The following is a 25,911-nucleotide window of genomic DNA, read 5'->3' as shown; positions in this document are numbered from 1 at the left end:
ATATGTGCCTTCACATCCTGAAGGCACCCGTGCTAAACTGACAAAATTCTGTTCTCTGATTTGGTGCGTCCATTAGATGCTAACTGGGTTGTCCCCAGTGTCAGAATGTTCTCCCATATTTACTAGGAAAGCAGTGGCATTTCCTCTAGCTTCATCTCCTCAACCACAAATGACTCCACACACTTAATTCCATTCCCCTGCCTTGAGCTCCCAGAGTTCTTTTTTGCTTTTCCAATACAAACATGTATTTGTAGCCGGGCAGTAGTGTCACATGCCTTCAAGCCCAGTACTTGGGATGCAAAGGCAGATGGGTCTCTGTGAGTTCGAGGTCAGCCTGGTCTACAGAGTGAACACCAGGACAGCCAGGGCTACACACAGAGAAACCCTGTCTCCAAAAACCAAAACCAAGCAAAACAAATCCACATCTATTTGTAGAAGTAAAACTCTACTTCTCAAGGTCTCCATCTACCCAACTATTTGGGTGTATTGTTGTTACTTTTGCCATATTGAAGAGCTATTCCAAGCCTTTCATATGCTAACACTGAGTTATGATCTCAGGCACCTATCCACCTATTTGATGGTGCAATAGGACTGAAATGTATATGTTGTTCTGACACTGTTTTTATTTATTTGTTTGTTTTGCACCCCAACTGCAGTTCCGCTCCTTCCTCTCCCCCCAGTCCCTTCCCTCTCCCCTCGCCCCATTGTTAGGAGTCCCACAAATATAACAAGCTACACAACTGTCATATATATGTAGAGGGCTTAGGTCGGTTCCATGCAGGCTCCCTTGTTGCTGGTTCAGTCTCTGTGAGTTCCTATGAGCCCAGGTTAGATATTTCTGTGGATTTTCTTGCGATGCCCTTGACCCCTCTGGTTCCTGTGATCCTTCCTCCCTCTCTTAATAAGAATTCTCCAAGCTCAGTCTAATGTTTGCCTTTGGTTCTCTGCACCTGTTATCATCAGTTACTGGATAAAGGCTCTCTGACCACAGTTGAGGTAGTCACCAATCCGATCCATCCCAGGAGATGGCCAGTTGAGGCTACTGTCCACTGTCACCAGGAGTTTTAGCTGGGGTCAGTAGATTTATGGGAGTTTCCCTTGCATCAGGTTTCCACCTGACCCCCAAAGCTCTGCTCCAGTCATCTCTTTCAGTACTCTCCCCCCTCCCCCCATCCACCCCAACCCAATCCCTCAATGTCCCATCCACACCTGACACAAGTCTACACAGGAGAGCTCTTCCATTTCCCCTTCCCAGGGAGATCCATGTGTTCCCCCCACCATGGGCCCTCCTTGTTACCTAGCCTCTCTGACACCGAGGCTTGTGGCAAAACATGGAATGCTTCACAGATTTGTATGTCATCCTTGCACGAGTACCATGCTAATCTTCTCTGTATCATTCCAATTTTAGTGTATCTGTGGAAGTGAATACTAGAGTTCTGACATTCAAAATGATTTGCTATTATGTTAGGGGGTGGGACCTAGAACCTTCCACATGTTAGGCAAGTGTGCTACAAGCTACACTCTGAAACCCCTGATATTATGAGATGTTTTTTTCTAATGTTGGGGGAAGGTAATAGCACTTATAGATGAGAAGGAATGCATAACTGTTTTAGTTAGATTTTAATTGCTTTGACAAAAATGCATGACCAAAAGCAACTTGTGGATGAAAGGGTTTATTTGGCTTATGTGTCCTGATCATAGTCCACCATAGAGGAAAGCCAAAATAAGGACTCAAACGGAGCAAGAACTGAAGCAGAACGGAGGAGGAACACTGCTTACTGGCTTGCTCAGCTGGCTTTCTCATGCAACTCAAGACCCCCTACCCAGAGCTTGCAGTACCCACCATGGGATGGGCCTCTCCACATCAATCATCAATACCCCCGCAGAGTAGCCTATAGGCAATCTGATCGAGCCATTTTCTCAATCGAGGTTCTTCTTCCCAGATAATTCTAGCTCAGGTCAAAATGACCAAAAAAAAAAAAAAAAAAAAAAAAAAAAAAAAAAAAAAAAAAAAAAAAAAAAAAAAAAAAAAAAAAAAAAAAAAAAACTAACCAGAACAATAATCAGGAACTAGCTGGCTACCCTACAATAGATATTTCAGATGTAACTGGCAAACATTTTGTGATATTTCAGCATAGGAACAGGTCTATTATTTAAAGTGTTCTACCCAGAAGTCTACTTAGTGCTTCGTAGGTCACCAAGCCCCTTCACGAATACTCCATCTTCTAGCAGTGAAAGAGGCAGATAGTGCTTCCTTTAAAGGCTCACCTCATTTCACCGAGTGGAAAACAGAAAAAAAAGGAAAGTGGGTATTCTAACAAGTGCTTGGACAAATGACAGTTTCGTTTTGTTTCAGGAAACACGGTCTTGTGATAGATCCTAGGCAGGCCCTGAGCTCATGATACTCCCATCTCAAGACTCCTGAGTACTGGGTTGCAGGTGTGTGTACCATACCTAGGGTACTTTAAGGTTCAAACACCTGTATTCATGCTGTTGGTTAACCAATCATTCGGATTTGCCTGTTGTGTAGGATTTGAAAGCTTCTTTTCTGTTCCTTAAGTTTGCTTTGTATCTTATGTATGTTTTGTCTTATGTATCCCAGGCTGCCCTCTGACACACTATGTAACCTATAGTGGAGGATGACCTGCTCCTCCTGCCCTCCACACGCACCACTGCCCTGAACCACCACACTTTGTTCATGCTGTAATGGGGATAGACCCAGGTCTCTGTGCATGCTAGGCAAACACGCCATCATTCCTGATATATGCCCACTATAACTTGCAATTACTACATTAGAAAAGTCACAGGTTAATTACAAACTCTGTTCACCCTAGCCAAGTCACTAGTCCTTCCAGTTCCCAGGCACTTTTGAAGCAAGGAGTTGTCGTTAGGGAGCGATAAAATCCTGTCATCTCTTTCTGGTGGATCCGTCCCTACATGAGACTAGGCAGCTAATGCAGCCTCTACTTCTCTTCTCTCAGGCTGAATTACATCTTACTGATGTAATCAGGCTGAATTACATGGTCTCTGTTTGCTGCAAAAAAAAAAATTAGCTCTCCTAATTTTTGTTTGTTTTTCGTTATAAACTGGTTGGCCTAGTAGCTCAGACTGCTCTTCTAATTTTAAGCAGAAACCCTGAGTAGACAAATTCCTCCCTTGGACTGAGAAAATGGTTCAGTCTGTAATGGTCTGCCGGGAAACCATAAGGAACTGAGTTCACATCCCAGACATAAAAGTTGGCATGGCAGTGTGCACCTGCAATCTCAGCACTGAAGAGGCAGATGGGAGGATCCTTGGGGCTTGCTGGCCAACTAAGTCTGCCAGTTGAGTAAGCTCCAGGTTAAGTGAGAAAAACTAAGATGGAGAGTGTTAGAAGAAGTAGATGATACACTGATCTCTGACCTGCAATGCCCCCAACACACGCACACACACACACACACATACACACATACAGAGTTTATAAAATAAAGAAAATGTGGTACATATACCCAGTAGAATTTTTAAATTTATTTTTGAGAATTCTATAGATGAGTACTGTATTTCTGTCATTTTCTCCCTCTTCCTCCTTCCTCCAACCCCTTCTGTGTACCCTACCCCATATTCCTCAATTTTATGGCCTCTTCTTCTTTATTACTGCTACATATATACATAAACATTTATAAATACAAGATGTTCACTTTATTAAGTCTTGCTCATATGTTTAGGGATGACCACTTGTCCCTGGAGAACACTGACTCTCTGTCAACAGACTTAATTGTCTGTAGCTCTTCATATAGGGGTAAGTAAGGGCTTGTGAGATTTCTTCCATCTACACTGGTGTGCCAACTGGTGTTATCATTATTCAGGTCTCGATTAGGCAAGCACTGAGATTTTTATGGGAATAACTTCCCTGACATTTCTAGGAGACAAAATTTTACAGCATACTTCCTGGTCCTCTGAGTCCTTGAATCTTTGTGCCTGCTCTTCTGAGATGGTCTCTAGTCTAGGTGTTGGGGTTCTGTTGTATATGTATCAGTTGGGACACCTCATAATCATCTGTCCTCTGCATTTTGATGAGCTGTGGCTTTCTGTATTGGTCTCTGTTTGCTGCAAAAAGAAACTTCTCTGATGAGGGATTAGAGCTACACTTATCTAGCAACAGCACTGTTTGAACTGCACTTCTGCAGCTAAGCTTGAGAAAGTGGAGGTGTCACGGGGTGGATATATATATATAATCTTGAAATCTGTAATTGTAGGGAGTCCTAAATGATGTATAAGAAGAATCTGCTTACATAAAAATACTGTTATTAAATTTTTCACATTAAAAACCCTCTTCTCTGAAGACCCCTCCTCCCCCTCTTGCTTTTCCCAGTCTCCAAGCATACAAAACTTCCTCTAGACACTTAGGAAAGGCCCTTTGCAGAATGCAGGACTCCTCCCCCATCCCTTTTCCTGGCATCTTAAGGTGATCCCTTTCCCGTAATTATTGGCATTTTTGCAAAATAATTTTGGAAAGCATTCAAGATTCAAAGGACAAAGCAACAATGAAAGCCCAGACTTCTCTTCAAAGAGATAGAGCTGCCCGGCAATCACACCCTCTAGGTAATCACTTACCTATCTTCAGCCGAATGATGAAACCAAATTAAACTGACCCCAAACTAAAGAAGAGTACAAGAGTCCCAAGTTTCTGCTAAAAACCCAGTCGTTTCTCCAGGCCAGGAATGTGGGAGAAGGGAACAGCAAGCAGGCAGATCCAGGAAGTTGGGGTAGGCTGTTTTGAATGGTTAGGGGTAGTAAGCCAGACCGCAGCATTTGCTCAAACTCACTTAGGACCCCGGAGCCTCATTTCTTAGCCCCTTGCTCCTTACCTTTCTTTAGGCAGGCAGTACAAGTCCACAACAATGTCAAAGCTCAGTCTCAAAAATTAGATGGGAAGGGACCTATGGGTCATCTACCTAAATCCCTGACCCTTTTTGTACCGCTAATAATGAGATGCTCGTTATTATCTTTGCCTCCAGCCAGGCATCTTACATAATCTCAGGTGGCTTAGTTGTCTGCTCAGAGTCCTTAAATATATTTTAACTAATTTCTAAAATTTTGTTTGTTTGTTTTTGAGACAGGGTTTCTCTATGTAGCCCAGTCTCTCCTGGAACTCATTTTATAGACTAGGCTGGCCTTGGACTCAGCAACCAGTCTGCTTCTGCTTCCCAAGCGCTGCTGGTATTAAAGGTGTGTGCCACCAGGCCTGGCTGAGCATTTTTATTTAAATTAAAGTAAGTTTCCTATGATTTCTATCCTCTGTGCCTCCAGCTCCTTTGCCTGTCCCCTGGCCTGATTTCCATTCTCACCCAGTCTAACTTAGTTTTCTCTGGCTAGATTCCAATTTGTCATTTATCTGCATGCTTTTAAGCAAGCTTGATCCTCAAGAAATCTGCCTAACTTAGGAATGCACGGCTATGTCCCTCCTACAAATTATATATAATATATATCAAATAACATCCACTTGCACAAACACACATTAAGCACATCATAATTGTCTCACGTAGGGTGACCTGTTTGAGATACAGCCTTATTGTTTAGCCTAGGCTAGCCTAAAACTTTCAGTGATCATCTGCTTCAGTGTCTTGAGTGATGGCTGCCATGGCCAGTTAAAATTTATACTCTCTGTGTGGTCAGTCAAGTGCTGTTATTACCCAACTATTTGTTGGGGGTGGTAATATTTTGTTTGTGCTCTAACAGAGTTTGCCTGAAGATCAGAGTGCAGAGCTAGCCACATTAGTTAGCCATAGAGGCCATGTTGACACACACACAACACCTTTAACGCCAACAGTCAGGAGACAGATTCAGACAGCTCTCTGTGAGTTCAAGGCCACCATGGGCTGTACAAAATTGAATCAGTCTATAAGAGAAACAGAATCGGTGGTGGTGGCTCACACCTTTAATCCCAGCACTAGGGAGGTGGAGACAGGAAGTGATACAGCTGAGCAGAGAGAGTGGAAGGGGACAGGAACTGAAGGCATTTAGCGTGAGGACTTGTAGAGGCAGGATCTTGCTCACTTTAGTCAGAGGATTTCACAGAGGTAAGAACTAGTGGTTGGCTGCTCTGCTTCTCTGGTCTTTCAGCTTTCACCCCCCCCTACTATCTGACTCCAGGTTTTTATTATTAAGACCAGTTAGAATTTGCACTAGAGTTTTGCGTCGTGTATTTGTGACAGGGTTTAGTTATGTATCCCTCGCTGGTATGGAATTTGCTGGGCTGGTAGTGAGTTTGGGGAATGCTCATATCCCAGCCTCCTAAGCACTGGGATTATAGCTATATGCAGACACAGCTGCTGCAAGGGTTTTTATCTTCACATGCCTACCAAACACTGGATAGTATCATTCTAATACCTACCCATATAGAAGACTGAAAGAAAATCCCACTTATCTTTGTTGCCATTACTTAATTAATAGTAAGTATGACCATATTTTCAAGTATATATGTTGAGCATATCCCCCTGAGAAGGCCAAGAATTCATAAATCTCATTTTTTTCAGGACATCAACCAGTTGTGAGTTTCTACAGCGACTACCACCCATTGCAAAAAGAAGCTTCTCTGACTAAGGACGAAGGCAGCACTATTCTAAAGTATAAGCATGACTATTGGAAGGCAATGTGACACTATGTCCATTTAGCAGAGCAAAGGTAAGCAACATTATCAGCAGCATAAGCAACAGTTAACCGACAACAAAGCAGTATTACCCCTAGGGGCTTTGATCTTCCCAGTCATGGCATTTTAACCAGGCTTAGAGTAGCAGACGTGATATTCCCTCCTGGTGATCAGGCCCTCAAATCCAATCAGAAAGAAGTAGTTACCGCATTACTGCACCATCCTTTCTGGAGTAGGCATATCTTTTCTCTCAGGTTGGTAGAAAAGCTTTGCAGCATGAAGCGTATGCCAGCAGATAAGATAATTGATGGGTTTCTCCTTCAGTGGCCTCCTACAGCACTATGAAAGCCAGCCAGCAGGCTGGAAGTTCCCAAGCCAGTTCTAGATTTATTTCTCTATGTACTTTGACCAAAGGATCTTACTATATAATTCTGGTAGGAAACCAAGACCCATGGAAGTTGTTTATATGGTTTAGGAGGTCTGGCCAACCTCAGTATTCCCTTTTGCACTTTCATGTCATGTGTGTTCAAGTATTTCCCCGTACTTAAGGCTTTTTCTCCCTCTCATGAGCCCCTAGCTAGTTTCCAAGGATCTACATACATTCATTCACATCCAAATACATATATTATATATTATACATATATATTAGAAGCTGGTTTTGCATATGAGATAGAACATAGGTTACTTATCTTTGTGAGTCTGATTTGATTAACTTATAATATTTTCCAATTCTATCCATTTTCCTAAAAATTTCATAATTTCATTTTTCTTTGTTTGGAGATAAGTCTATTGTATATATATGCCACATTTTCCTTGTAATTTTTGACAATTCCCCACATGTATAAAATATAATCATACTCACCACCCACTACCTGCTCTTACCTCCCCCCTACTGCAGAAACCCTTTTTCTTCCAACTAGCAGTCATTTTCCTACTTTCATGTCTTTTTATACTTTTTATGTAAGTAATTCAGCTGCTATAAGTTCATGAGTACACAGTTATCATTTCCACAGGAGAGTGTTTCATGGAATTCTTCAGTCTTGTAAAAAAAAATAATCTTTCAGTCTCCTCTTTTCACAGTGTGCACTAGGCTTTGGCGGAAATGATACAGATGCTCCAAATAATTTATTTCAAGCACTTTGCCCAATTATGACTCTCTGCATTAGCTGTCATTACAGGAAGAAGCTTCTCTGAATCAAATCAAGAGTAGCACTAATACATGAGTGGAAGCATAATCCGTACAAGGTAGTTTGATTAAATGCCGTTTAGCAAAAACATCTAACAAAAAGTAGTAGGCTCCTTCCTAACATCTGTGACTAAGCCATGGGCTTTGAACCAAGTTTATAATACCGTGCGTGTATTCGCTCCCATGGAATCAAATCCAGTCAGAAAGTCCTTGGCTATTTTCAAACATTAGGCCACAATTGTGCCAATGAACATATAAAGCCTGACAGGTCAGTAAGTATAACATGTAGGGTTGGTTAGCCATATTTGATTAATATTGTTAATGACTTTTCTCCCCTAGCTGCTTGGATAGCACTTTCTAACACTATGAATATCAATGGATACATATATATATATATATAGGTTGATTTCATTTCCTGATTATTATTACAGAATGGCAATGAACATAGCTGTGCAAATACTTTTATAGTATAAAGCTCTTTGTGAACATGTCCAGAAGAAACTGCCAGTTTGATTTCCAAAGTATCTGCAATGTCTTATACTCTTCACAACAGTATAGAAACGAGGGTCTCTCTTTCCTTGCATCCGGGTCACCATTTGCTGTCCTTTGTATTCCTGATGATGACCACTCTGACCAGGGTGGGACTGAAACTGAAAGTGGTTTTCAGCTGAATTTCCCTAATCATACTGTGATTTTATCTGTTTTGATCTTGTGCAAATTGTGTCCAGGTAACCACAGGTCCGACGAATTCACATTTGCAACAGACAAGACCAAAGACAGAACCAAAGGATGGGAAGGGGGTGAAAGAAGTTTAAAGTTTTTTTCTAATGGATAATGATGTTGAGTACTTTTTAGAGGTGTATTAGTTATCAGGATTTCTTCTTTTGAGAACTTTCTATTTACTGGGCAGGGGTGGTGCACACCTTTAATCCCTGCACTCAGGAGGCAGAGGCAGATGGATCTCTGAGAGTTCGAGGCAGCCTGGTCTACAGAGCTAGTTCCAGGACAGCCAGAGCTGTTTCACAGAGAAACCCTGTGTTGGAAAACCAAGTCAATCTACCAAACAAACAAGCAAAAAAAGAAAAGAAAAGAAAAGAAAAGAAAAGAAAAGAAAAAAGAAAGAAAAAAAGAAAAAGAAAAAAGAAAGAAAGAGAAAAAAGAAACAAACAAAATAATCACGAGAACTTCCATTTCCCAGCCTTCTTTCTAAAATGGATTATTTTTCTTTTTAAGAAAATTGGTCTTTGGGCTGACGAGGGAGGGGGACTTGATCGGGGGAGGGGGAGGGAAATGGGAGGCGGCAGTGGGGAAGAGACAGACATCTTTAATAAATAAATTAAAAAAAAGAAAAGAAAATTGGGATTCGTTTTTTCAAACTTTTGTACAGTAAGTTTTGACCACATTCGCCTGTATCCCAACTTCTCCCTAATTCACCCTCCTTGATGCTCCCGATATTGTGGCATCTACTTTTTAACCCGTCAAGGACAGTTTGTGCTGGCCACATAGTCACGAAAGTCTGACCGTCTACTGGATAGTGGCTGATCGAGCAGCGGTAAAACTCAAAAGAAAACGGACCCTCCCTCTCCTAACAGCTGTTACTTGCTGAAAAGCTCTTGGCTAGCGGGGATGTTTGCAGTCACCCCCCTGGAGAAGGGCGCTTGAACTTGCGTAGGGTTTGCACATGCTATCCAAACTGCTCTGAGTTCAAATGTGCAGCTGTGCTGTTCCGTGCAGAGGACACAAGCCTCTGGTTTTTACAGCCTTCCTGCCGCCTCTTCCACAGTAATCCCTGAGTCTTTGGAGTAAAAAGTGCAGCAGAGATGTTTCCTTCGAGGCTGAGCATTCCACACAGGCTCTCATATTCTGCACCCTGGCCAGGTGTGGGGTCTCTATATTAGTCACCATCTATGGCAAAGAGAAGCATCTTTGATGACAATTGAGAGATGCATTAATCTCTGGACATAGAAATTATTATGTTGAGATATATCCCATTCATGCCTATTCGCTCTAGGGCTTTCGTCATCAAGGAATGTTGGGTTTTCTTCAAAGACTTCTCTGTAACAAGAAGATCATGAACTTTCTATCCTTGTCCATTTATGTGCATTGCATTTTTTTTTTGATTTATAGGTGTTGAACCATCCCATTATTTCTGGATGAAGACAGTTTTGGTGGTTAAAAGCACAAAGCACAGGTTGTTTTTCCAGAGGATTGAGGTTTGATTCCCAGCATCCACATGGTGCCTAACAAGCACCTGTAACTCCAGGGGAGCCATCACCCTCTGGCCTCTGTCAGCACTGCCCATTCATGGTGTACAGACATACATGTCGGCAAAACACCCATAGACATAAAACATAAACAAAAATTTTTACTGAGTCCTCATCTTTAAAAAGTCCCATGGTTATTTAAAACATTCACTTTGAAAGTTTAGTCTGTTTAAAATATCCAAAATCTCTTAACAGCAGGCTCCTTTGAAATATAATGTATATACTTTTTTCTTTAGTGTTTCTTACTCCAAGAGAAAGAACCAGAGCACAATCACAATTAGATCAAAGCAAAACTAAACTTCAACAATGAAAAAAGTGTAATGTTTGACTTCTGGGAGCCATTCAAAGTCTTCTGGGCTCCAAAGGGCTTGGGCAGCTATGCTTCTCTGGGTGTACCTTTTGTTTTGTTTATTGTTGTTTGAGACAGCATCTTGATATGTAGCTCTTGCTGGCCTCAGACTTGAAGCATGATCTTTTCTTAGTCTCCCAACTGCTGAGAGTCATCATGCTTCACTAGAGGTCTAAATATTTTTCATAGTACTTTATTTATACAGTTATTTCATTGTTTCCTCATATATGGTGAGTACCATGATGGCTATATTACAGGGCATTAAACTAACACTCATTGTCCTGCTTAGTTTTAGTTTTAAGCCACTAAGCAGTCTATCTCCGTGGTCTCTGCTTCAATCCCTGACTCCAGGTTCCTGACTTGGCTTCTCTTGGTTTCGTTCATTTCGATGAACAGTATGACCAAAAGCAACTTGGAGGAAGAAAGTGTTTATTTGCCTGACACCTTGGTCATGCTGTTCATCACAACCAACTGAAACCAAACTAGAACAATTTGGGAGGCAAAGAGACTGAATCAAGGCCACACACATCAAGAATAGCACAGCTGGATGGAAACCAAATCTGTCTCCAGCTTAATTTCAGGTACTATGGTGACATCAGAGATGTCACCTTCAATAATTCCTGGGCCTTTCGGCGCCTTAGCGTTTAGAAGAAGTGTATAAGTGAATATGTAAATATATAATAATATATATAATTCAGGAATAGGCTGATAAATACAGCAGTATTGAGGCTATTAAGAAATAGAAGAAGTTTGAAGAAGCAGAAATTTCAGAGAGAAAGAGCACGAGCCTTTAAGCTAAGACTTGAAGTGTGAGGTGTGGACCTGTCCATGTACTGCGTAAATGGGGGAAATTAACTGCTAGGTACAGGGAACAGCATATTACATGAGCTGGAAGTGTGAGGATACATCAACTATAAAAGGGTATTTTTTTTTGCTGGGCGGTGGTGGTGCACACCTTTAATCCCAGCACTCGGGAGGCAGAGGCAGGCGGATCTCTGTGAGTTCGGGACAAGCCTGGTCTACAAGAGCTAGTTCCAGGACAGGCTCCAAAGCCACAGAGAAACCCTGTCTCGAAAAACCAAAAAAAAAAAAAAGGGTATTTTTGCCAGGCGGCAATGGCGCACGCCTTTAATCGCACCACTCGGGAGGCAGAGGTGGGTGGATTTTTGTAAGTTCAAGGCCAGCCTGGCGACAGAGTGAATTCCAGGATAGCTAGAACTGTTACACAGAAAAACCTTGTTTTGAAAAACAAAAAAGGGAGGATACTTTTGCCAAGAACTAGAATCTAGAATCAGTCTAAACCCCATAAAATAGTTGGTTATGATCTATCGAATTTCAGTCAATCAATATTTTGACATTTTGTTGGATGTTTGTGTGGATGAGACAGGATTATGTGTAGCCCTGACTGGCCTCCAACTCCCTATGTAACTAATGCAGAACTCCGATTCTGGCTTTGAACTGATGATCTCCCCTCCACTTGCCAAATACAGGGACACCAACAGTATGTTACTGTATTAGCTTCAGGAGCAGTTTATTGCAAGGCCTTGGTGGGGGTTAGAGGTTAAAAGTGCATACTGTGCTTGCAGAAGACCTGAGTACAATTCCCAGCATCCATGTCAGGCAGCTTCTAACAGCCTGTAATTCCAGATCCAACAGGATCAGATGCCTCTGGCTCTGCAAGCACTTGCGCTCACATAATCCAAATACATACACATAATTAAAATTAATAAAAATAAAGCTATAAAACTCATGATGTAGCAGGTGCTTAAACATGCACTAGGGCAATAGCCATTATGAAAATTAACTAGTCTCATGGAACTTATATTCTCACAGGAGAGACAGACAATAAGCAAATAAAGCAATCCCTATGTGCTACATTAGTTGGTGATTGAAAGGAAGGCTAAAATAAGGTTGGAGTTAAGAGATGAAACAGCAGCTCACAAGCTCAGGTAAGGGAAAGCAAAAACCACTTTGCTGAGAAGGCTACAATTAAGTAGCACATGAAAGAGCTGAGGGAAAAATTAAACTAACTGGAGAAGAACATTCGGTTAGCGGATTGAACAAGAGCAAGTCCTAGTATAGGAATCTGAATGGAATACAAGAGCAAGGAAGCCTTTTATTGGTGGCAAGGATCAGGGTTAGAGAAGTAGAAGTGGTCATCTTTGGATGGGAGCAGGGCCTAGAAAGTGTGAAGACTTTTTCCTTTTGAGACAGGGTTTTATGTATTCCCCAGAGTGGCCTTGAACTTGCTATATAGCCAAGGATTCCTTCAATTCTCTGCTTCCCACCTCCACCTCCAAAGTGCTGGGATACCCAGACATTCGCAGCCAAGGCCAGTTTCTGTAATCCTGGAGATCCAACTCAGAGTTGTGCGCATGCTAGTCAAGCATTCTATTAATAGAGCTACACCCTCCACCCCACAGCCTTCTTTTTTCTTTTTATTTTGTAGACAGAATCTTGCCATGTAGCTCTGCAGGGATGGAAGTTACAATGTAGACTAGGCTGTCCCCAGACTGTGGCAAAAGGCAATATCCTGCTTTCTACATCCTTCCTGAGACAGGGAGGGGTGGGAAAGAGAGAAGGAGGAAGAGAGAGGAGGGAGAAGCAGCTAGGGAAGGTCAAGCTAGGTCAGGAATACGGGAGTGCTTGTAAGGTTTCAAGGAGAAAAGCAAGTAAGCACAGTTAGAAAGGGTGCAAGGGGACTAAATCACAAGATTTGTGTGCCTGTCCTGATTTGGGATGGCTTAATACAGTATGTGCAAGGGAGCTAGGGACAGATTAAAGGGTACCCATTGCCTCTCACAGCCCCAGCCCCACATTCACATTGATAGGGCTTTCTGATCAATATGGAAACTAGATTGATCAATGAGAGCCTGGCAGCAGATAAAACAAGGTGATACAAAATCTAGGTCTCCATACTACGGATAGCAGCGAACGATGACAGAGTTGAAAGAGCTGAAGGGATCTTTATAATCTTCCCTCATCAATCAAACTCTCCAATAGCGTAAGTGCAGGGCCATTGAGCTCAATACCCAATTGCCAAGTCGAGTTTCACTCCGTTTTCTAGGGTAGTCTAGAATTCATGATCTTCCTGACTCAGTCTCCTGAGTACACTGGAATTACAGGTGTAAATTACCACACTAGACTATTATTTCTACCTTCAGGCTTCTGCGTGTACTAGTGCACACCTGTAATCATAGAACCTGGGAGCCTGAGGTAGAAAGTCCAGGGGAGATCAAGGTCATCTTTGGATGTAGAGCGTGTACAAAGCCAACCAAAGCCAGTCAGGACCACATGAGAAACTGTCTCAAAAAAAAAAAAAAAACCCACACACAAAATGTAAGAGCTTGTGTGTGTGTGTGTGTTTGTGTGTGTGTGTGTGTTAGGATGTTTTTTGGTTTTGTTTTTCAAAACAAGGTTTCATTGTATAACAGCCCTGGCTATCCTGGAATTGGCTTTGTAAGACTAGGCTGGCCTCGAACTCACAAAGATCTTCCTGTCTCTGCCTCCTGAGTGTTGGGATTAAAGGCATGTGCTACCATATCCAGCTTGTGTGTGAATGTGTGTGTGTGTGTGTGAGAGAGAGAGAGAGAGAGAGAGAGAGAGAGAGAGAGAGAGAGAGAATATGTGTGTGTATAAATAAATAAATGAAGCTGAGGAAGGAGTAGCTGTGGCTTAAGCCACATTTTCTGATTTTCTGAGTTCAGATCCTGGGACCCACATGTTGGAAGAAGAGAACTGACTCCCACATGTTGTCCTCTGTTCATGCATGTGTACCTAAAGCAAAAAAAAAAACAAAACCCCAAAACCAGAAAAAATTAAAAATGCAAAAATAAATAAATAAGTACAGAGGGAATTAAGACTATCTGGTCTCCATAAGTCTCCATAATTCCTTTCAAAATACTTCAAGTTCTTGGAAATAAATCGAGGCACTCTATTTGCTGCTTTCTAATGCTCTGTCGGCTCAACATCTGTTCCTCCTCCTCCCCCCTCTTCCATTGTGCCCAAATCTTGGGTACTGTTAACAATTTTTTTTTCTAGTGGCCACTGGGCGCTTAGGAAAAAGTATAGGGACAGACCTCAGTTACTCTGTTCAATGAATACTCTGGCAACCCAAGTCCAATGGGGGCGGGGCAGACCCACCTTCTGGGATATTTTGAAAGCTTCCAAAAATAGCCTCAAGGCCTCAGTCAGAGTGTTCTGGGCCAGGACACACACTGAATGTTGGAACTCTCAAGCTGCCAAGTTCCCACCCAGGCTCCCATCCCATGACTGAGCAAACCAGTTTTCCCTTAATTTTCCTTAATTGTCTTCTGGAGAGACACACCCAAGCCTGAAACACAAATTTAGCTCTATGTCTCACCCTTAACGTCTCTGCAAAGAGAAACAGCTTACTTTTTTTTTTTTTTGCTTTGTTTTGAGACTTGGTCTCTAGTAGTCCAGGCTGGTCTCAGTCTCACCAAGCAGCTAAGAATGACCTTGAATGTCTCGCTTCCTTTACCTTCAGAAAACAAGATCACAGGTTGTTGTCATGCCCATGTTCCATCCCTCTTTCTTTTTCTTTCCGTGTGTGTGTGTGTGTGTGTGTGTGTGTGTGTGTGTGTGTGTAGAAGTGGGTGTGATTGCAGTTGGAGCCAGAGGTCAAACTCAGGTATCATGCCTCAGGAGTCCTCCACCTTGTTTCTCAAACAACCTCTTGTTTAATAGAGACCTAGCCCAGCCTGGCAGCCCCAGGAAGTTTCTTGTCTCTGCCTATGCGGACACTGGGACTACACATACAAGTCTCACTACACCAGGGTCTTTGTTTTTTGTTTTCACGTGAGTGCTAAGAATCAGACTCAGGCCCTTATGCTGGCATAGCAAGCGCTTTACCGAATGAGCCAGCTCTGAAGTCCTCAGTTTTCCACTTCTCATGGTCCCTATGCACTTTGGGATGGGAAAGGAGAGGTTGAGATAGTCATGAACAGAGAAGTCCAGACAAAGTCCAAAAGAACAGACAATGAAATCTGAAGGTAAAAACAGAAGACAGAGTGGCAGGGGTGGGGCAGGGGGCACGAGGGAGACAAAATGGCTAAGACAGTGTCCACAATACTGCACCGAATAAGAGAAGTGAAAGCTGGGTATGGTAGGGCATGCCTGTGATCCCAGTCAGTACTTGGGAGACTGAAGCAGGAGGATTGCTAAGAGTTTGAGAAGGTCATCCTGGGCTACATAGTGAACTCCAAGGCAGCCTTAGCTAGAGGTAGGACTTTGTCTCCTAAGCAAAACTAAAGGGTTGGTGGGATGACTCAGCAGGTACAGGCACTTGCTGCCCAGCCTGACTGATGATGGTCATTAGATTATTGGCTCTCACAAAGTGACAGGAGAGAACTGACTCCCAAGAGTGATTTCCTGACCACTACACAATGCAATCACACACACACACACACACACACACACAGAGAGAGAGAGAGAGAGAGAGAGAGAGAGAGAGAGAGAGAGAGAAATGAACAAATAAAATGTTACACAATGCAATCACACACACAGAGAGACAGAGAGAGAGAAATGAACAAATAAGATGTTACACAATGCAATCACACACACACACACACACAGAGAGAGAGAGAGAGAAATGAACAAATAAAATGTTTAAAATTTTAAAATTAGGCTGGAGATTTTGTTTAGTTGGTAGAATGCTTGCCTAATATGCACAATGCCCTTGATTCAATTCCCAGTACCACCTAGGTGGTACCTACCCCTAATTCCAGGGATCAGGGAAATGAATGCAGGAGGATTAGGAGTTCTAAATCATCTTCCTCCGCTACCTAGCAAGTTAATAACCAGTCCAAGCTGCAAAAAAAAAAATCTGTCTTAAAAAAAATACAAAAGGAAAACTTCAGAGAGGAATAAAAGGTGGGGGGGAAGGATACATACAGGGAAAGAAGTTTTGATTCCTTGCCCATCTTAAAGCCTAAAATCAAGTCAGCAGACAAACTAAGAACGGTTGGGAATGTTTGTAATATCAGCATTGGATGTGGTAGCTAGGGAATAGTGAGTTTGATGCCAGTTTTTGCGTGAAGTCCTAATCTGAGCCCCGAAGGTCCATGGCTCCAGGGGTGTTGATAAGTCTTCATCCCCCAGAAGAAATATCCAAGGTAAACTTGGCCATAAACCCAAGAAACCCTCATATTTGAATAATGCTGCACTCATACCAGCCGTAGGTATACGGACACATAGACAAAAGGCCCTGAAGCAAGTATACAGGGATGGGACTATAGTTCAGTGGTAGAGCAATTGCCTAGCATGTACATGTCTTGGTGTAGTTTGGTTTGCTTTTCTATACACACTGTTGTTGTATAGCTCTGGCTAGCTCTGTGCTTACTATGTGACACAGACTGACCCCAAACTTCTAAGTGCTTCGCCATCAGCATTTTGGACTTGCTTGCTTCGTTTTTGTGGCGTTGGTGTTCAAATCCGAAGCCTTAAATAGGTATGGTAGTGATGCAGGCCTGTAAACCCAGTGCTCAGGAGGCTACAGGAGGATAGCCATGAATTCACAAGAAGCCCAGCGTGCATAGTTCCAGACCAATCTGAACTTCAGTGTGAGACCCTGTCTCATAAACACACACCACCAACAACATGGAGTTTTGCCGTCAATATGGATTGTTAAGAGAAGAGTATTCGTCTCAGTAATAATCAAAGGAAAAAGGGCCAGAAATAGGAGACAGAGTTGTAGAGGTATGGGGAGGGTTAGAGAGGGAACATAGGAGGGGTTGAGGGAAGCCAGGGAAAGGGAAAAGTGATGTAATTAGATTTAAATTAAAATTGTAAATTAAATGTTAAAAGAGAAGAATTAGAGGGCCTGCACTCAGGAGACTGAGACCGAGGATCCTAAATTCAAAGAAAGCCTGGGCTACACAGGGGGTCCTGTTTCAAAGCCCAAAACAAGGATTGGAAAGATGGCTCCAAAGGGACAGGTGCTTGTCGCCAAGCCTGATAACCTGAGATAGAAATCTACATGGTGGGGGGAGAGAACAGACTCTGAAGTGCTGTCTTCTGACTCCCCCCTCCGCCCTCTTTTTCTGTGTGTGTGTGTTTCACACACACACACAATTAATAGATAGATAGATAGATAGATAGATAGATAGATAGATAGATAGAGATCGATAGATAGATAGATAGATAGATAGATAGATAGATAGATATCAACAATAACCGAGACATAGTTATTTGAAACTGTTTGGGGCTTTGTTTGGTGATGGTTTATAGAGGATTAGGAAATAATGTAACTATGTCAGTCTGTATGAAAGTTTTTGGATAAGGAACATAAGTATTCTATCAGGGACCTGGGAAGGAGCCCACTCTTTGCCAGCAGGCTTTAGAGTAAGAAAGCCTAAAGGATGAGGGCTGTTGCCAAAAGCTACACCCTGGCCAAGGATCTGAGGGATTTCATAGCTCTGGTAACACAACAAGTCTTTGCTTGATTCCTTACTGCTTATTCCCCAGTGTGATGTCTGACTTCTTCCTGTCTTTACCTCTTCAACTTAGAGACATTGCAAATTTCTCTGGCTACCGTAACAAACCCAACTCGTACTCTTTGCTTGAAATGTATCCACATCAGCCTTCTCTTGCTAAACTGACTTATTCTTCATGGCTCTTCTAAGGATCACCACTCCTACCTCTCTCCCTCTCTCCCACCATAGGGGTTTCTTCTTTTTACTATTTCTTTTTAGAAACAGAGTCTCCCTATGTAGCGCAGGCTGTCCTAGAACCCGTGCTCCTTCTGCCTCAGCTTCCCAAGAGGCTAACATTCAACTTGACAGTTTCTTATACTGCAACCACAGCATCACCAACCTTATCTTAGTCCACTTCCTGTTCCTCTTTTGGAATTCTCAGATGGGGAAATTTATAATGAACAAAACTTTATTGGCTTGTGTATTCGGGAGGCAGTGAAGTACAAAACTAAGAGCCCCTATATTAGCCATGGTAGAAAGGGCAGAGAGACAGTAGAAGAATGCCTAAGTCCTCCTGTGACAAAACCACTTCCACAATGGTGGCACGAATTTTTCCAGGGTGGAAGAGCTTTATGGTCTAATCAGTTTTCATTAGGCTTCATCTCCCAACAATGTTGCAGTGAGAATTAGTTTTCAACACATATCCCACCTTTCATTGAACCCTAGATTTCGAGACAGGACCTCATAAAGCCCAGGTTGGCCTCAAATGTTAGCTAAAGGTGATATTGAACTTATTTTTTGTTTGCAATGTTTTTACTAACATAAATCAATAATGTATAATAATGAGCTTCTTTATAATGTTTTTGTGCATGCACTAATATCTTTCCCATTACAACACCCCCATTACCCTCTTTTACCGCCTTCCAAATTCCATTAATCTCTTTAGTTTCTCAACTAGCTACATTCTACTTTTATTCGTGTGTTTTGTAGTATGTATGTGAGCCAGCAGATTTAATTAGGGTTGTTTACAAGAGAGTAGGTCGGACTTTATTTCTAAGCTTATTCTCTTTTCCAGTAGTTACACCACTGAAGAAAACGTAATGACCTTGTACGTCTGATCCTTTTGCCTCCATCTTCCAAATGTTAGGATTATATGCAATCATGACAGTGCCTAGCCTTTACTACTACTACTACTACTACTACTACTACTACTACTACTACTATTATTATTATTATTATTATTATTATTATTATTATTTGAAAAGAAAGGATGCCACTCTATATGGCTGGCTGATCTGGAACTCACTATGTAAACCATGCTGACCTCTAACTTCTGAGTATTGTGATTACAAGGTTGTGCCACCATGCCCAGCCCTAATTTTGTTTTCTGACTCAGGATCTTACTCTTTACCCCAGCTATGCTGGAGCTCAGCTGATCTCGAACTTATGGTGATCCAAGTGCTGTGCTTGTTAGTGTGACCCACTACACCCATTTTATGTGTTTGTTTAAGGCAGAGTCTCATGTAGCCCAAATGGGCCTTGGACTCCTGGTATCCTAACCCTTCTGCTTCTGTCTCATGGTTGGGGGATTATAAACATAGGCCACCATACCTGGCTCTCCTTTTTATTTATTATTTTCTTATGTACTCATTTTTTGGTAATTTGAACAGATTGACTTTGAACTGGTTACATAACTGAGGATTCTTGATTCTCTTGCCTCTACTCTCAAAGTGATGGAATTACAGGTATGGATCATTATGCCCATTTATGATATATTGGAGGTTGACTCTATAGCCTCAGATACACTAATTAAACATTCTGAGAACAAATATATATATCCTTAGTCCCAAACAAGGCTTCTTAGGATGATGAAAATATTTCAAATTTAGATATTGATAATAGTTATAGAAATCTGGGAATATACTGAAAGCTTCTGAATTTAAAAGAAAAAAGGGAACAGAAGAAATAGACTAGAAAAAAGAGCTGGATATTAACTGCTAGAGTAACTATTCAGCTTATTCAAAGCCTTGAGTTATTATCAGTGTCATAAAAAGAAGGAAAAACTAAGAAGGGGTTGAATTTTATGGCATAGCAGTTACATTTAGTTGAGCATGATGGAGCATGCTTGTGTTCCCAGCTATATGAGACTGAGACATGAGTATTTTTTGAACACAAGAGGGAGTTTGAGACCATTCCAGGCAAAGCAAAATTGACTATCACAAAACAAAATAAACAACAAAACCCATTGCAATCATTTTTGAGGAAATCCAAATATTGGACTCACCATAAAAAGTCTATAAAAATACTGTATTTCACATGCTTAGAGATCTAAACAAAAACCTGTGAGGACGTGTGGCTGTAAAATGGCTTGGTGACTTAGGTCACAAGCTGTCAAGCCTGCAACACTAGCTCAGTCCTCAGAAGCCACATAGTAGAAAGAGCAAAGAAACCTCCTGGAAGTTGTCCTTACCTATATATGCACTACACACACACACACACACACACACACACACACACACACACACTTTAAAATAGGACTAACCAGATGTTTTGGCAGGTAAATGCACTTGCAACCAAGCCAGACCAATGAGTTTGGTCTCTGGATCCCATGTGGTGGAAAGGGACAACAGACTCCATGGAGTTGCCCTCTGACTTCTATATTCATGCCATGGCATATGTAGATGCATTCACTCACCCACACATACACATTGACACAAAGAATGAAGGACGGAAGGAAGAAATATAATTTTAAAAAAGAAAAAGAAAATAGAAAAATAGCTAAAAGCAAGTCTGGAAGAATATATAGTTTGTTTATTTGTTTATTTGCTTAACAGTATTAGGGATTTAAGCTACATGCTAGGTGTATTATGATTCTTAAAGTTTTATTTTGAAGATTTTGTGCATGAGTACTGAATTTACATCATTAACTCCGACCCCCGTCTCTCTAATTCTTTCTCATGCCCTCTCTTCTCTATCCAAAATTTATGACCTCTTCTTTATTATTTTATTCTTGTTTTACACACACACATACACACACACACACACACTGGATAACCTATCAAGGAACATGTTCCTGAAGAAGACAGATTCTCCCTTTCTCGGTAGTTATTATTTGCCTATCGCTCTTCATCTAGGGGCTAGACTTTGAAAGCTCTCCCCCATCCACACTGGTGTGTCAATTAGTGTTGACATTGTGAGGGTCTTGTTGAAGCAAATATATTATTGTGATTTTGTGACTGAAGCTTCCCTGTCATTCTTATATATATTATGAGATTGCTTGTTCATTACCGGCTTCCCAAACCTGAAATAATCACTCAGAAACTATATTTTTTAAATCACTATTTGGCCAATCACTTAAGCATGCTAGCTAGCACTTGCATCTAGAATTAACCCATTTGTGTTATTTTATATTTTACCACAAGGCTCTTGGCCTACCAGCAAGGTTCCACCTGGCACCTCGTGTCTTTCCTCTCTGGTGGCTACATGGCGTCTCCTTGCTCCACTTTCTCCCAGCATTCAGTTTAGTCTTCCCTGCCTAGCTCTACTCTGCTCTATCACAGGCCAAAGCAGATTCTTTATCCATTAAGCAATAAAAGCATCACATATGCAAAAGGACCTCCCACACCATGTATAAAAGCTTAGATATGTAATGCCTTAGTCCTCTGGCTCTTACAATCTTTCTCCCCACTATTTCACAGTGTTCCCAAGCCTCGGGTGTAGTTGTGTTATAGATGCATTGACTGGGGCTGAGCACTCCCCCATTCAGGTTTTGTCTGCATTTTAATTAGTTGTGGCTTTCAGTAATAGTCTCCCTATGCTTCAAAAAGAAGTTACTTTGATTAGGGGTGAGAACTATACTTACCTGTGGAATTGATGATAAGTATTTGGAATGCAGTTAAGAATTTTGCTGATCTAATAAAATGGCAGTAGTAGGTTCTCCTCTAAGATCCGCAGTACCAGGCATGAATATCCTTCTATTGAGTGGGCCTTAAGTTCAATTAAGTAGCTGTTGGTTACCCCCAGAAGATATGTGCCACTCCTGTACCATTCAGAATACCTTGCTATTCTGGTCATCGTTGTGGTAGGCCATACAGAGCAGGGTAAGGCTGTTGATTACTTTCCTTTCTTGTAAGCTTGCATATCTCCTTCAAGTACAATGAGAGCTAATCCTCAGGGAGGAGAATTCCAGCTCGGTTCCAGCTTGATTCCTCCAACTCTTATGTCTGAGCACATGGCATCTTCAGTAACAAGGTCTGACCTTTAGCCTCTGGCAGGCAACCAAGGCAACAACTGTATCATTTTGAAAGTCTGTTGCGCTCCTTGAAGGAGTTCAACTAGCCCAGGGGGTATAACAGTGGTTATTTCAGGGAGGCTGAGAATCTGGTAGCTGTTCAGTCCATGAGGCTGGGTATCTCAGCAGTCCGGAGCTGTGACAAAGGCCCGAACAGTTCCTGTAGGGCTACTGATCTTCAGTCAGTGTTGGAAACCCAAAGAAGACAATTTTAATAACATCAAAGGAATCAACAATAGCAGCAAATGTTCGGTGAACTCAACAGTGAGAGTAAGGGCCAGGTCAAATATAAACAAAGGCTAAAAACTGATATTTCCATGTTCTTTTATCTGGGACACTACCAGAAGATGTCATCCATGTGTAAGGTGGATCTCCTTACATCACTTAGGGCAATTAAGACAATTCCTCACAGACACGCCCACAGGCCTACCTGATATAAACAGTCCTTCGCGGGGACTCTCTTTCTGAATGATTCTAGGTTCTGTCAAGTTGACAGTGAAAACTAATCATCACATTATTCAAGAATTCTACCTGTGAGATTCATTCCCCAGCCAAGACGATATACTGTACATTTTATTATTAATAAAATGATAAGGCTGCATATGATGCCTGCATCCCTGCACTTAGGAGGTTGAAAGAGGAATAATATGAATCTAGCACAGGCTGCAAAGTAAGCCCCTGCCTCAAAAACATAAACAAACAGATCAAAACATACTGTGAGAGATAAAGAATAAAATTATACTTCGGCAAGTAAAATGAATGCATAAATAACACATAGTCTAGCATTCTGTTTACACACTTATAATTGTTACACTTGGGAGCTGAAGGCAGGAAGATCAGGAGTTCAATGATAAATAAAGAGTTCAAGGCAAAACTGAGCTGTATGAAAACATCTTTCAAAACAAATTAACTAAAGAATACAAAGAATTTATAATCATATCTAAATGAACTAAACAATTCAGTCCTCTCTTTATAAAACAAGCTGAGAAATTTGGGGGGAGAGCCACAAAGTTCTACTAAATTAATGGAAGACTCAAATCCCTTTGGTTTTTTTTTTAAGTCAAATTATTTTATTCAGGAGCTTGAAGGTTCAGAAGAGCTGAAAAGGTCATAGGATCTGATGATATTCTTAGCAGGGCAGGCACTTCCTGTCCTCAACATTACTGAAGAGTCAATATCCTACTTTCAATAATAGAACATCTAGACAAAAAATAAATAAGGAAATAGAAGGTTTTGTTTGTTTATTTGTTTGTTTATTTATTTATTTTCGGAGCCAGGTTCTCTACAGTGTGGCTGGAATTTACTCTGTTAGCTAAGGATGGCATTAAGTGCATTATCATCATGCTTATGTGTCTAAAGAGCTGAGATTATAGGTGTGTGTTGCCACATTCAAGGCAAATAAAGGATTTGAATGGAGCCAATAACCAGGCAACCTAATAGAAATATACAAATCGCTACACTCAATGACAGTGAAATACTTTTACTTCTTAAGAGTACATAGTATTACTTCTAGGGCTTGGTGGCATGTGACTGTAATCCCAGCACAAGGTAGGTAGAGCCAGGGGTCTTCTCAAGGTCTCTTCAGGCAACAACAAGTTCAAGGCCAATTCACAGCCTGTAAAACCCTATCTTCAAACTAAAAAAACCAAATAACAAACAAGAACAATAACAACAAATGAATTGGAGAGACGACTCAGCTGTAAGAGTACTTGCTGCCCTTCCAGACATCCCAGGCTTAGGTCCCAGCTCCCTCAACCAGATTAGCTGTCTGAACTTCAATTTCAGAACATCTGACACCCTCTTCTGGACACCATGGATACCAGATGTGTATGTAGTACATATACATACATGCAGGCAAAACATCCATATACATAATATAAAAATAAATAAGTATTAAAAAACACAAACAACTAGGGGCTAGAGAGATTGTTCCATGGTTAAGAGCACTGACTGCTCTTTTTGAGGAGCAGGGCTAGACTCCCAGTGGCTAAATGGTGGCTCACAACCAGCTGTAACTCTAGATCGTGAGGATTCAGCATCCACTTCTGATATCCTCCAGCACTGCACTTATATGGTACACAGACATATGTGTAGGTAAAACAATCATACACATAAAACAACTCTCTATAAGATGGGGTGAAAGATATTAGGCTCTAAAACATGCCTAAATAGATTTTTTTTGGGGGGGAGGGTTTGAGACAAGGTTTCTCTGTAGCTTTGGAGCCTATCCTGGAACTAGCTGTTGTAGACCATGTTGGCTTCAAACTCACAGATATCCGCCTGCTCTGCCTCCCGAGTGCTAGGATTAAAGGTGTGCGCCACCATGACCCAGCCCACCTAAATGGATTTTTAAAATATTTGGTATCATATAAAGTATCTCCTTTAGTCATAGCAAATGATATTAGGAACCAATAATCAAAGAATAACTAAGAACTTGTAAATATGTGAAAATCAAATGTGTGTGTGTGTGTGTGTGTGACAGTTTTAAAGCCAAAGTCAGTCTGGTTTACATACAGAATTCCAGGATAGCTGGGGTTACATATAGAGAACCTGTGCTTGATCCATCCCCCAACAAAGAAAATAAAAGGGAACAGGGATGACATGTTAATTTCTGCTCTTCGCAATTACCAGGATATAGAAGCAGCCTACATGTCTACCAACGTACGAACGGATAAGGCTATTAAAATTAAATTGTGAGCCGAGCGGTGATGGCTCACGCCTTCATTCCCAGAGGCAGGCAGATCTCTGTGAGTTCAGGTCACCCTGGTCTTTAGAGCTAATTCCAGGACAGCTAGGGCTGTTGCACAGAGAAACCCTGTCTCAACTCTCCGTCCCCAAATTAAATTGTGAAAATCACAAGAAGATGGATGGAGCTGAAAACAATCATTCTGAGTGAGGACACTGAGACCCAGAAAGGCAAAAACATCACATGTTTTCTCTCATCTGCGGATGTTAGCTTTGAATCTTCATATATGTGTTTGCTTCATTTGATATAATTCAAGAAATTACTAAGAATCCACGTGGAGGGGCTCTCAATGAATGGCAAACAGAATGCACTGATATAAAGGGTTAAAGACAATAATAGAACAGGAAGGGCTAAGTTGGGTGAGGGAGAGGAGGGCAAGGCAATGGAGTGAATATGGAAAAGACAGAAAACACTAAAGACCTTTTTGTAGATGTCATATGGAAACTTCTTATTGTAGAAGCTTCCTAAAATATACCTACACACATATATAAAGAATTTAAAAGGATTTACCCGATAGCAGAGCAAAAATGCCCCTACTAGATATCACAGTCTAACAAACAAAGGGGCCAGTGGTAGAAATGAGTTATTTCTTTTGGAGTTTTTAGCCAATGCTGTTCCAAAGACTCCCTAATAATGCAGGCATTGCCAATGTTTTGATTACCCTCCAGAATTTGAGAGCAAGACCACAGTGATGAAGACACCACATACTTCACTCTTAGAACAAAGAGAACCCAAACTGGCATTTAGCTGGAAGCTTCATCCCTACTGGCTAGCTTTCATAGTGCTGGAAGGTCTTATGCATGCTGCTGGAGGAGAAAAATAATCAGTATTACCTGCTGTGAACCTTGCAAGCTACATGCATGAGCAACCTTGCAAGACATGCCCATTGACATAATAGTGACACAAAGGTTACAGGAGTAATCAATCACTCTTTGATTGGATTTACATCCCATTCCACAAGAATGAAACCCATATTGGACCGAATTTGGAACATCAAATATTATGGCTAGACAG

The 25,911-nt window shown here is 41.4% G+C and overlaps 1 non-coding gene across 1 annotated transcript; it reads right to left on the bottom strand.

Moving 5' to 3' along the window:
- Positions 1 to 1,325: 1,325 nt before the first annotated feature.
- LOC126490848 (U6 spliceosomal RNA) lies at positions 1,326 to 1,432 on the bottom strand. Its single transcript, XR_007589260.1, has one exon. It is a non-coding gene; the product is annotated as a U6 spliceosomal RNA (small nuclear RNA).
- Positions 1,433 to 25,911: the final 24,479 nt, after the last annotated feature.

The sequence above is a fragment of the Alexandromys fortis genome, unplaced genomic scaffold (assembly GCF_014885135.2).
Source record: "Alexandromys fortis isolate MF-2015 unplaced genomic scaffold, M_Fortis_MF-2015_v1.1 scaffold_246, whole genome shotgun sequence".
In the NCBI taxonomy this organism is placed as follows: domain Eukaryota; kingdom Metazoa; phylum Chordata; class Mammalia; order Rodentia; family Cricetidae; genus Alexandromys; species Alexandromys fortis.
The sequence above is the reverse complement of the archived record's forward strand: the minus strand, read 5'-3'. Positions and strand labels throughout refer to the sequence as shown.